This window comes from Micromys minutus (genome assembly GCF_963924665.1).
Source record: "Micromys minutus genome assembly, chromosome: 21".
Lineage (NCBI taxonomy): Eukaryota > Metazoa > Chordata > Mammalia > Rodentia > Muridae > Micromys > Micromys minutus.
The window spans coordinates 37,574,527-37,586,681 of NC_137956.1; the positions used below are offsets into that span (position 1 = coordinate 37,574,527).

General features: G+C 40.7%; 1 protein-coding gene and 1 pseudogene across 2 annotated transcripts in view; both read right to left on the reverse strand.

The window, feature by feature from the left end:
• The window catches only part of RAD54L2 (RAD54 like 2), an 88,746-nt gene that overhangs the window by 39,983 nt on the left and 36,608 nt on the right, over positions 1–12,155 (reverse strand). The gene's annotated exons all lie outside the window — the stretch shown is intronic.
• Positions 2,460–3,073, reverse strand: LOC308434267 (translationally-controlled tumor protein-like; annotated as a pseudogene). Its single transcript has one exon. The product of its transcript is annotated as a translationally-controlled tumor protein-like (transcript).

Below are 12,155 nucleotides of genomic sequence, written 5' to 3' on the forward strand. Positions count from 1 at the left end.
AAATGTTAACTCTGTTAATGCAAAGAGCTACATAATTAAACTTTAATTAGAGAAAGACAGGAAATGATATGGACCAGATTGGCCATGCTAAAAAGAAAATAAGTCTTAAATACATCATGTGGGATATAGCTAAAAAAATTAGGACTTCAAGGTCATTTTAGTGGTTTGAATGAAAATGAACCCTATAGGCTCATATGTTTAAAGTGCTTGGTCCCCAAAAATATTTGGAAAGGATTGGGAGGTATGGCCTTTTTAAGAAAGTGTGGCCTTGCTGAAGGAGGTCTGTCACTGGAGGTAGACTTCGAGGTTTCCCAAGCCCATAGGCCGTGCCAGACCCAGTGTTTCTGGTGGCCTGTCTGGGATCAGGATATAAACTCTGCACCTTGCTTACCATGCCTGCCATACCTGTCATTCCTGCTGCCATGTTTCCTGCCAGGCAGATCATGGACTAACCCTAGAAACTATACGCATACTTATTTTTTTTAAGAATTGCCTTGGCCATAGTGTCTCTTCACAGTAGTGAAGTAAGTTCAAGGTCAGCCTAGAATACATGAAACACTATTTTAAAAGAGGAGGAAGAAATGAAAAGGGAGGCTGTGAGAAGGAGGAACAGCAGCAGCTGCTAACCTGGGATAAACAGCAAGGCTGTCTCAAAAAAAAAAAAAAAAAATCAAAAACAGATGCTAGGACTGAATACACCTAGTGTCCCAGAACTTGGGAGGGAATTGCAGGAGAATAAGGAGATAAAGGCCAACCTCTCTGCTCCATATCAAGTTTAAGGCCAGTCTAGGTCACATGAACCGAAACCTCTAAAAAACAAAACAAAAAACATTTCTGATAACAGAAAAGAAAAAAAAAATAAGGAAGATTAGGGGAAAAAAATCAAGTGATAGAGAGTAGTTATATATTATGTATATCAAAGAAAAGACTTCTACCTACATGTAAAAAAAGTTTACAAGTCAATAGGAAATGGTTAAGTTCTCAAATGTCAAAACGGTCATAAGCATAAAAAGAACTCAACATATTAAATAAGTAGAGAAATGCAAATACAACAAATAACTAAAGCTTCCCCTCCCTAATTATTGAGAAAGGTTGCTAAAGGTCCTACCAAGTAATGCTGAACAATGGGGGCAATGTCTGGCGTACTTTTCTGATGCCCCTGGCTGCCAAAACACTCTGCCCCTTTGTGCCTCCATCCCTTTGTGCCTCCAGCCTGGCAAAGAAAGGGAGGACAGACAGGAACTGGTATCTAAATTGGCACTGCTTCATCTCAAACAGTGAGGCTGCCATAAATTCTGACTTTTGCTATTTGACATTTGATTTTAGCCAAAAGGCTGAGAAGTTATGACAAATACTATTCTGAAAAAAATCAGTCCAACAATAAATAACCAAGCATTCCCAAGAACAAAGTGTTATAACTTCCTAGTGAGTGGGGAAAATGATAAAAGAACAAACTCAGAACAGAGACCTGGTCTGAAACTAGTTTAGCTGGGAGGGGTTCTGCATACCTTTGATTGCAGTATTCCTGAGGCAGAGGCAGACAGATCTCTATGGGTTGGAAACAAGGCTAATTTTCACAGACAGTTCCAGACCAGCCAGGGCTACACAGAGACCCCATTGCAAAACAAACAAACAAACATGAAACTGTAACTTAAGGACTACAGGCCACCCACAGAGACACCAATATGCTGACCCATATGCCTATCTCAAGTGCAACAAGGAAACTGATGACACCTTCCATTTGGTCAAAGCAGGCTGCTACCCCTGGCTCATCTACATCAGCTTTTTTGGTTCTCTTCTTCCTAAATGCACATTCTTCCCAGTCTAACAAAATAAAAGACCTAGAGTTTGTGTTCCAGTGTGTTTGGGAACTAAAAGGTTCAAGGGCTTGCCCAAGATCACAGAAGTTTTGTACAGGATTGTCTTGCCTGAGGCATGTTCCTGTCTACTATTCAGCATTTGTATCTCACAGTGAAGGCAACTCAAGGCCTGGATCAAAGCAGCACAGACTGTACCCAGCCTTTCCTGCGTCATCAATTTCTCTCCCTTCCTGATCATCTCTATTGTGTGGCTAAAAGGATAAAACTTACCTACTAAAAACACAAAAGCAAACAAACAAAAAACACCTTGTTGGGACAGTGGCCCACGCACTGTCCAAGCACTACAGAGGCAAGTGATTGCAAGCCAATTTAAGCAATAACAATAATAGATATAGATAGATAGATAGATAGATAGATAGATAGATAATCAAACCAAAAAAAAAATCTGTTGACCTCAACTTCCCCCCTTCACTATTGCCTCTTTTATCTGTGCCTGTATATAGCAACAGTTTTCAGCAAATCTATTCTTTTTTTTTTAAGTGAATTTAAATGCACTTTATTTTTAGACAACCCACGTGACATGTTTTTCTTTAAAAAACAATGCTTCCACTCCAAATAAATCCGGTAAAAAATAAGAGCTCAAGATGACATCAGTCCCATTTGTCCTAAGTCCTGGTGTTGTATAGATGGTAAGCAACAGCCAATTACAGTGACAGGTGATAGATCCAATTTGGTAACATTTTTTCATCTCTAAGCCATATTTAAAGAAAATCATGAATGGAGTCACACCATCCTCACGGTGGTCCAGGAGAGCAACCGTGCCATCTGGATTCATGTTTTCACCAATAAAAAACTGGTAGTTATTGAAGTTAGCAAGGATGTGCTTAATTTGCTCTACAGCTCCAATCATAAAAGGCTTCACTCTTTCTGGTTTATGTTCTCCAAATTTGCCTTTGAGTGATTTCATGTAGTCTTTGATGTACTTTTTGTAGGCCTCTTTTGTGAAGCTAGTTTCTTGTCAAGTGATAGTTCATGACAATGTCAACACCGGTGACCACTGTGCTTTCAGAACCTTTGCCCTCCGGACCTTCAGCGGAAGCATTTCCACCAATGAGCCAGTCATCGCTGGCACCTTCTGTTCTTCTGACCATTTTGCCCTCCACCTCCAGGCACAGCCCGTTCGCGATCTCCCAGATCTTGTAGATGTCGGAGAACAGCTTGTCATTGCTGATGAGGTCCCGGTAGATGATCATGGGGACGGCTGGGGACAGCGGCGCTGGCCTGACAGAGCAGAGCGAGCACAGTGAAGCCAGAGCGGCGCTGGGGGTGGGGCGGAGCGGGCGGAAAAGCTCAGCAATCTATTTCTTAGTTGAGATTTGTAGTATAGGCCTGTAATCCTAGTTACTCAAGGAAGCTAAGGCAGGAGGTTTGGAAGTTCAAGGTCTGCCTGGAAATACTCAGTAAGATCTTGGGGGCAGGGTGGACAGAGACTTGGAGGGAGAAAAAAAATTAATTACATTTTTTTTTAAATAAGAAGAGCGAGTTCCCAAAGGTAAAGGCCTGGTGAGAAGGAGATCCGAGCAGCCAGGGGGCAGAGAGATCTCTGACGAGTGCGCACGGAAAGCGCGCCCCTGCTCTGCCTGATCCAGGGACCAGGAACCTAGCATTGGGACCTCTGTTCCCACCCGGCGACTTTGGGGCGCAGAACAGGGCTTGGCCCACCTGCCACCTGGACCAGCAGTTCTCAAAGGTAAAGGCCTGGTGAGAAGGGGATCCGAATAGCCAGGGGGCAGAGAGATCTCTGCCGAGTGCGCACGGAAAGCGCGCCCCTGCCCTGCCTGATCCAGGGACGAGGAACCCAGCATTGGGACTTCTGTTCCCACCCGTCTGCTTTGGGGCGCAGAACAGGGCTCGGCCCATCTGCCACCTGGACCAGCGGAGATCCAGGGACACAGACCAGACACAAGGGAAAGGCAAGAATAAAAAACTGACAAGATGGCAAGAGGAAAGCAAAAGAGCATATCCCAAGGAAACCAAGACAACCTGGCAACACCAGTGCCCAGCTCTCCCATCACAGCAAACAGCGGAATGCCAAACACTCTAGAAAAAGAAGATGCAGACCTAAAATCATACCTTAAGACGATGATAGAGATCCTTAAACAAGAACGGGAGGAAAAGCAAAAGAATCAGAAGCTTTCAAAGAGGAAACAAGAAAAACACTCAAAGAACTCAAAGAACTAGAGGAAAACAGAACCAAAGAGATGAAGGAATGGAGGAAGGAATTTAAAACGGAAATTGACACAATAAAGAAAACACTAAAAGAGATAACCCTAGAGGTAGAACACCTAAAAAAGAAATCAGGAGTCACAGATGCAAGCATTTCCAATAGACTACAAGAGATGGAAGAGAGAATCTCAGGAGCTGAAGACAACATTGAAAACATAGACAAAACAGTCAGAGAAGATGCAAAAACCAAAAAGCTCCTAACCCAAGATGTCGAGGAGATCCAGGACACAATGAGAAGACCAAACCTAAGGAAAATAGGAATAGAAGAGGGAGAAGAATATCAACTAAGAGGCACAGTAAATATCTTCAACAAAATCGTAGAGGAAAACTTCCCCCTACCCTTAAGAATGAGATGACCACGAGCATAAAAGAAGCCTTCAGAACTCCAAATAGGTTGGACCAGAAAAGAAATTCCTCCCGACACATAATAGCCTAAACACTAGTGCCCAAAGAAAAGAAAGAATACTAAAAGCAGTAAGGGGAAAAGGTCAGGTAACATATAAAGGCAGACCAATCAGAATCACACCCAATGTCTCAACAGAGACTATGAAAGCTAGAAGAGCCTGGACAGACATCATTGCAAACCCTAAGAGAGCACAAGTGCCAGCCCAAGCTGCTATACCCAGCAAAACTTTCAATCACCATAGATGGAGAGATGAAGATATTTCAAAACAAATCTAAATTGACACAATATCTGACCACAAACCCAGCACTACAACAAATTATAGGTGGAAAACCCAATACAATGAGGGGAACTACATCCTAGTAAAAACAAGAAAACTCCTAAGCAAGAAAACCAAAAGAAGAAAGAGACACAGACACAACTCAACCGACACAAGCAATAATAGCAGGAAACAGCAACCACTATTCCTTGATATCTATTAACATAAATGGACTCAACTCCCCAATAAAGAGACATAGGCTATCAGACTGGATACATAAACAAAATCCATCATTTTGCTGCATACAGGAAACTCATCTCAAAGACAAAGACAGACACTATCTCAGAGTAAAAGGTTGAAAAAAAAACTTCCAAGCAAACAGCCCCAAGAAGCAAGCTGGAGTGGCTATTCTAATATCGAATAAAGTAAATTTCCAACCAAAAGTTATCAAAAAAGATAAGGAAGGACACTTTTTACTCATTACAGGGGAAATCTGTCAGGAGGAACTCTCAAGCCTTAACATATATGCTCCAAATATAAAAGTACCCACATTCATAAAAGAAACCCTACTAAAGCTCAAAAAATACATTTCACCCCACACAATAATAGTGGGAGACTTTAATACCCTACTCTCACCAATGGACAGATCATGGAAACAGAAACTGAACAAGGACACTGTAAAACTAGTAGAGACTATGAACCAACTGGAATTAATAGACATCTACAGAACATATCATCCTAAAGTAAAAGAATACACCTTCTTCTCAGCACCCCATGGCACCTTCTCGAAAACTGACCACATAATTGGACACAGAACGAGCCTCAATCGATATAAGAAGATTGAAATACTCCCATGCATCCTCTCAGATCACCATGGTCTAAGGCTGGTCTTTAACAACAACAAAGACAACAAAAAGCCCACATACACATGGAAACTAAACAACACTCTGTTAAACGATAGCAGGGTCAAAGAAGAAATAAAGAAAGAAATTAAGGATTTTCTAGAATTCAATGAAAACGAAAACACAACATACCCAAACCTATGGGATGCAATGAAAGCAGTACTGAGAGGAAAACTCATAGCTCTGAGCGCTTTCAAAAAGAAACTGGAGAGAGCATACATCAGCAACTTGACAGCACAGCTAAAAGCTCTAGAACAAAAGGAAGTAGATACACCCAAGAGGAGTAGACGGCAAGAAATAATCAAACTTAGGGCAGAAATAGACCAGATAGAAACAAAAAGAACCATCGAAAGAATCAACAAAACCAAGAGCTAGTTCTTTGAGAAAATCAACAAGATTGATAAACCCCTAGCCAGACTAACTAGAGGGCAAAGAGAGAGTTTACAAATTAACAAAATCAGAAAGGAAAGTGGAGACATAACAACTGAAACTGAGGAAACTCAAGGAATCATCAGATCCTACTATAAAAGCCTATACTCTACAAAGTTGGAAAATCTGGAGGAAATGGATGAATTTCTAGACAGATACAAGATCCTAAAGTTAAACCAGGACCAGGTAAACCATCTAAATAATCCCATAACACCTAAAGAAATAGAAGAAGTCATCAAAAGCCTCCCAACCAAAAAAAGCCCAGGTCCAGACGGGTTCAGTGCAGAATTTTATCAGACATTTATTGCGGACATAACACCAATACTCTCCAAACTATTCCACAAGATAGAATCAGATGGAATACTACCTAACTCATTTTTTGAGGATACAATAACCCTCGTTCCTAAACCACACAAAGACCCTACAAGGAAAGAGAACTTCAGACCAATCTCACTTATGAACATTTATGCAAAAATACTCAACAAAATCCTTGCCAACCGAATCCAAGAACACATCAAAACAATCATTCACCATGACCAAGTAGGCTTCATCCCTGGATGCAGGGATGGTTTAATATAAGGAAATCCATCAATGTAATCCACCATATAAACAAACTCAAAAAACAAAACCACATGGTCATCTCACTAGATGCTGAGAAAGCATTTGACAAAATTCAACACCCCTTCATGTTAAAAGTCCTGGAAAGAACAGGAATCCAAGGTCCATACCTAAACATAATAAAAGTAATATACAGCAAACCAACAGCCAACATCAAACTTAACGGTGGGAAACTTGAAGCAATCCCACTAAAATCAGGGACTCGACAAGGCTGCCCACTCTTCCCCTACCTATTCAACATAGTACTGGAAGTTCTGGCTGGAGCAATTAGACAGCAAAAGGAAATCAAAGGGATACAAATCGGAAAGGAAAAAGTAAAAACATCACTCTTTGCAGATGACATGATAGTGTACTTAAGTGACCCCACAAATTCCACCAGAGAACTCCTACAGCTGATAAACAAGTTCAGCAAAGTGGCTGGATATAAAATTAACTCAAACAAATCAGCAGCCTTCCTATATTCAAAGGACAAACATGTGGAGAAAGAAATTAGGGAAAAGATACCCTTCACAATAGTCACAAAAACTATAAAATACCTTGGTGTGACTCTAACTAAGCAAGTGAAGGACCTGTATGACAAGAACTTCAAACCTCTAAAGAAGGAAATCGAGGAAGATCTCAGAAAATGGAAAGATCTCCCATGCTCATGGATTGGAAGGATCAACATTTTAAAAATGGCCATCCTACCAACAGCAATCTACAGACTCAATGCAATCCCCATCAAAATTCAAACCCAGTTCTTCATTGAGTTGGAAAGATCAATGTGCAATTTCATCTGGAATAACAAAAGACCTAGAATAGCGAAATCCATCCTCAACAACAAGAAAACATCTGCGGGAATCACTATCCCTGACCTCAAGCTATATTACAAGGCAATTGTGCTGAAAACTGCATGGTACTGGTACAGAAATAGGCATGTGGATCAATGGAATAGAAGATCCAGAAATGAGCCCTCACGTATATGGTCACCTGACTTTTGCAAAGGAGCTGTAAACATTCAATAGAAAAAGGACAGCCTATTCAACAAATGGTGTTGGTCCAACTGGCACTCAGCATGCAGAAGAATGAATATAGACCCTTTTTTATCTCCTTGTACAAAGCTCAAGTGTAAGTGGATCAAAGATCTCCACATTAAACCAGATACACTCAAACTATTAGACGAGAAAGTAGGGAAAACCTTAGAACACATAGGCACAGGAGAAAATTTTCTGAACAAAACACCAATGACTCAAGCTCTAAGGTCAAAGATTAACAAATGGGACTTAATGAGGTTACAAAGTTTCTATAAGGCTAAGGACATTGTCAAGAAAACAAAATGGCAGCCAAAAGAATGGGAAAAGATCTTTACCAACTCCACATCAGATAGAGGCCTAATATCCAAGGTATACAAAGAACTCAAAAAGCTAGACACCAGAGAATCAAACAACCCTATTAAAAAATGGGGTACAGAGCTAAACAAAACGTTCTCAACTGAGGAATATCAAATGGCTGAGAAACATCTAAGGAAGTGCTGGATATCCTTAGCCATCAGGGAAATGCAAATCAAAACAACCCTGAGATTCCACCTCACACCAGTCAGATTGGCCAAGATCCAAAACTCAGATGACAGCAGATGCTGGCGAGGTTGTGGAGAAAGAGGAACACTTCTCCACTGTTGGTGGGGTTGTAAACTGATACAACCACTCTGGAAATCAGTCTGGCGATTCCTCTGAAAATTGGACATAGTACTACCTGAAGATCCAGCTATTCCACTTCTGGGCATATACCCCAGAGACACTCCAATATACAACAAAGATACATGCACCACAATATTCATAGCAGCTCTATTTATAATAGCCAGAAGCTGGAAAGAACCCAGATGTCCTTCAGTAGATGAATGGATACAGAAATTGTGGTACATTTACACAATGGAGTACTACTCAGCTATCAGAAACAATGACTTAACCAAATTCTTAAGAAAATGGTTGCATCTAGAGAATATCATCCTGAGTGAGATAACCCAGTCACAAAAGAACAGACATAATATGCAGTCACTGATAGTGGGATGCTAACCCCAGAGGCTCGGACTGCCCCAGAAACAATTCACAGACTGTGTGAAGTTCAAGAAAAAGAGAAAACAAAACAAAACAAACAAAAAAAACATTATGCTCAATCCTTACACACCAAGAAAACGTTGACTAATTCCGGGTTACATCCTGTTTTACATGTACTTTTTGCTCATTGTAACTAGTAAGACCTTAATGCAGAGTATCAAACCTTAAAAAAAAAGAAAAAAAAAAAGCCAAGCACTGACAAAAATGTATTTGTATACATTTATGCAAAAATGTTTAAATTTTTTCTTTTATCTTTGTTTTTAAAAATAAAGTTTAATGAAAATAAAAATAAAGTAAGAAGAGCACTAGAGATGTAGCTCAGTGGTAAAGCTCTTGCTTAACATCAACGATGCTCTAAGTTCAATTTTCAATAATACACAGAGACAGAGAGATACAGGCACACACAGTTGTTCTGAGGGTCTCCTAACCACTTGTTCTTTAAGCTTCTATCACTGCCCTGAAACTGTTCATCAAGACATTAAGAGTAATCTCAGCATGTGGGAGGTCAAAGCAGGAAGACTGCTTAGGCCAGTTTAGGCAAGTGATAGAGTGAGTTCTAGGACAGCAAGACTAGCAAGTGAGACCCTGACTTTAAAAGTGGGGTAGGGGATTGGAACAAAGGCTCAGTAGTTAAGAGAATTGGCTCCTCTTTCACAAGACTGAGGTTCAATTCCCAGCACTCGCATGGTGGCTCATAATTATGTGTAACTCTAGCTCCTGGGGAGTCTGACGCTTCTACTGGCTAAAGACTCTTCTTTGAAATGCCTTGTTACCTGACTTCCTTCACAGCACTTCTGTCTGGATTCCTCTACCTAGGTAGGCATTTCTTCCTACTGATCTTTCTCTAGCCTTCTCTATGAGTATTGATATATACAACGTGGTTTTCACAGTTTCTCTTACTCTTCAGATGTGTTGAGGCCTGCCCCCCAGCATAGCTGTAGCCATGTTGTTCCATGCCCACCAGCTATTTCATACTGTTGCTGTAATATGCCTGCCACTGACACACACACAAAAAACACTTGACTCAGAGCAGGGTCATGCTGACCACATACCCTGTAATGTTCTGTATGTTAGGAGGTTTGTTAACCTTAAGAAACTCCATAACTATAAGCTTCACGTAGGACCCATCAAATCATAGGTCAATATAAAATGTTATGTCTAAAAATGGTTTGAGTCGTGGCCAAGCACTGAGTGGCACTTCTAGCACCTGCATATAAGCTCATTGTACTTTTGCAGTTTTAGCCTTTACGAGTTGACATAGTATAGGGTTCGGGCTCATGGCCCCAGTCTCCAAATTCTGAGCTACAGCCCTGATGGGTCAGTCTTAGGGCATGAGTTCAATAAACCATCCCTGACTGACTGAAAACAGTATTTGTGTGGTTTGTAGTGTAACTCCTAGACCCCAACAAGATGAACCCATCTTTACTTGCAATTTAAACTCAGATATAACTCATACTTTGATCTGTAATCTAGAATACCCTCAACTTCAACCATCTGCTTTCCAGACAATTCAACTTGAAGGTATAACCTTTACTGAATTTAATGCTTATAAAACTAAACTCTTTTGTGCCCTCATTTGTTTCTGCCCCTACCCCGATCCCAAACCTTCCCAAGACCAGACATGGACTCTTCCAGCAGTTTTTCAGTTCACAATTTCTGGAATCCATCTTAATTTCTTTCACAAAATCTACAACCATTAGATAAAAAAAAGAAGAAAGAAAAAAAGAAACAACAAAGAGACTGAGATAAATACAGGCCTAGTTGGGCTTAGAGGTTAAAGCAATGGCTCCTCTTCCTGAGGACACGTATTTGATTCTCAGCACCGACCTAGCAGACCACAATATCTGTGGCTCCAGTTCTGGAGGATCTGATGTCCTCTTCCACCCTCCCAGGGCAACTGGCATGCGTATGGTATAATACACCCACGCAGATAAAATACCCATCATAGAAAATAAATACAGATAAACAAATCTTGAAGAAAATCATTTACTCTCTCTTTAAAACATACCAAAATCTAATTACTTCTATCACCTCCACCAAGCCACCATCATTACCTTCTGCTTGGATTTGTGTGAAATCTTTGTAGCTGTTTTCTGCTTTGATCCTTCCTTGTAGCTAAGTTTCTACATAAAAGCCAGGAGGATCATTTACAGCTCAAGACAGATCTTGTTGCTCGGCTGACACTCTCCAGTGTCTATCTGACTGAATTGCTTTTTCCTCTGGGCAATCTCCTAGCAAGCCCCTAACTATTCAAATCTCAACTCAAAACTTATCTACTCAAGAGTTTTCTAGTTGGCTGTGGGGTTTTGTTTGTTTTGACACCCCACATAAAGTAGCAGTTCTCACACTCATATTTCTCTTAGATTTTATCTAGTTTCTGTTTCTTTATAACACTTAAAAATCTTCCAACATACTATTTATAAAGCAGGTATGGTGATACGCACTGTAATCTCAGCAGTTGTAAGGCTGAGACAGGAGCATTGCCATGAGTTGAGGTCAGCCTGGACTACACAGTAAATACTAAGCCAGCCAGGACTACACATCTCAAAGATAAGTAATTAAAAACCAGACATTATGTATTTATCATAAATGCCTTATAAATATGAGAATCTCATGGGGAAAAACCAATTTTTGGTCCTCTCTGCATTCCCAATGCCCATTGCAATGACTGGCAAAGAGCAGAGGTGCTACAAGTATTACTGAGTGACTGAAGAAAAAAAAATTTTTAAAGGGGGTCAGGGATTGAGAAAAGTTTCTCTGTGTGGCCCTGGCTGTCCTGGAACTAACTCTGTAGACCAAGCTAGCCTTGAACTCACTGAGATCAGATTGCCTGCCTCTGCCTCCCAAGTACTGGGATTAAAGACATGCAACCCCATGCCCAGCCTCCCTGCTGTTCGTTTACACTATATTCCTTTCCTGATGTCTCCTGTTCCCCTCTCAGACCTGTTACCACTTTAGGTACTGATAGTCCCTAGGGATTTTAAGCAACTCTGAATCCTCACAGATTCTAACTATTAAAATCTGTCTAACAAGAACTTAATCTCAACTATTATATATGACAAGGTCTACAGTGATTTGTAAACTAGATAGGAGTCGATCAGATACACGGAGAAAGAGTAACTTTATTCTAAGTGGTAATGCTTCATTTTAAAGGAAGTCTAGGGTTAAGAGACAAGGTAGACTTAAGCTTAAAGGAAATTTTCCCATCTGGGCTGGCAATATTCCCCCAGCGCCATATAACAAAATCTCCAATATGAGAAGCCCCCCATTGAGTTGTCCGTCAGAGCTATCCACAGGACTCCCAAAACACAGGCTATTGCTTGGTTGCCTCCCAGAAGTTGAAAG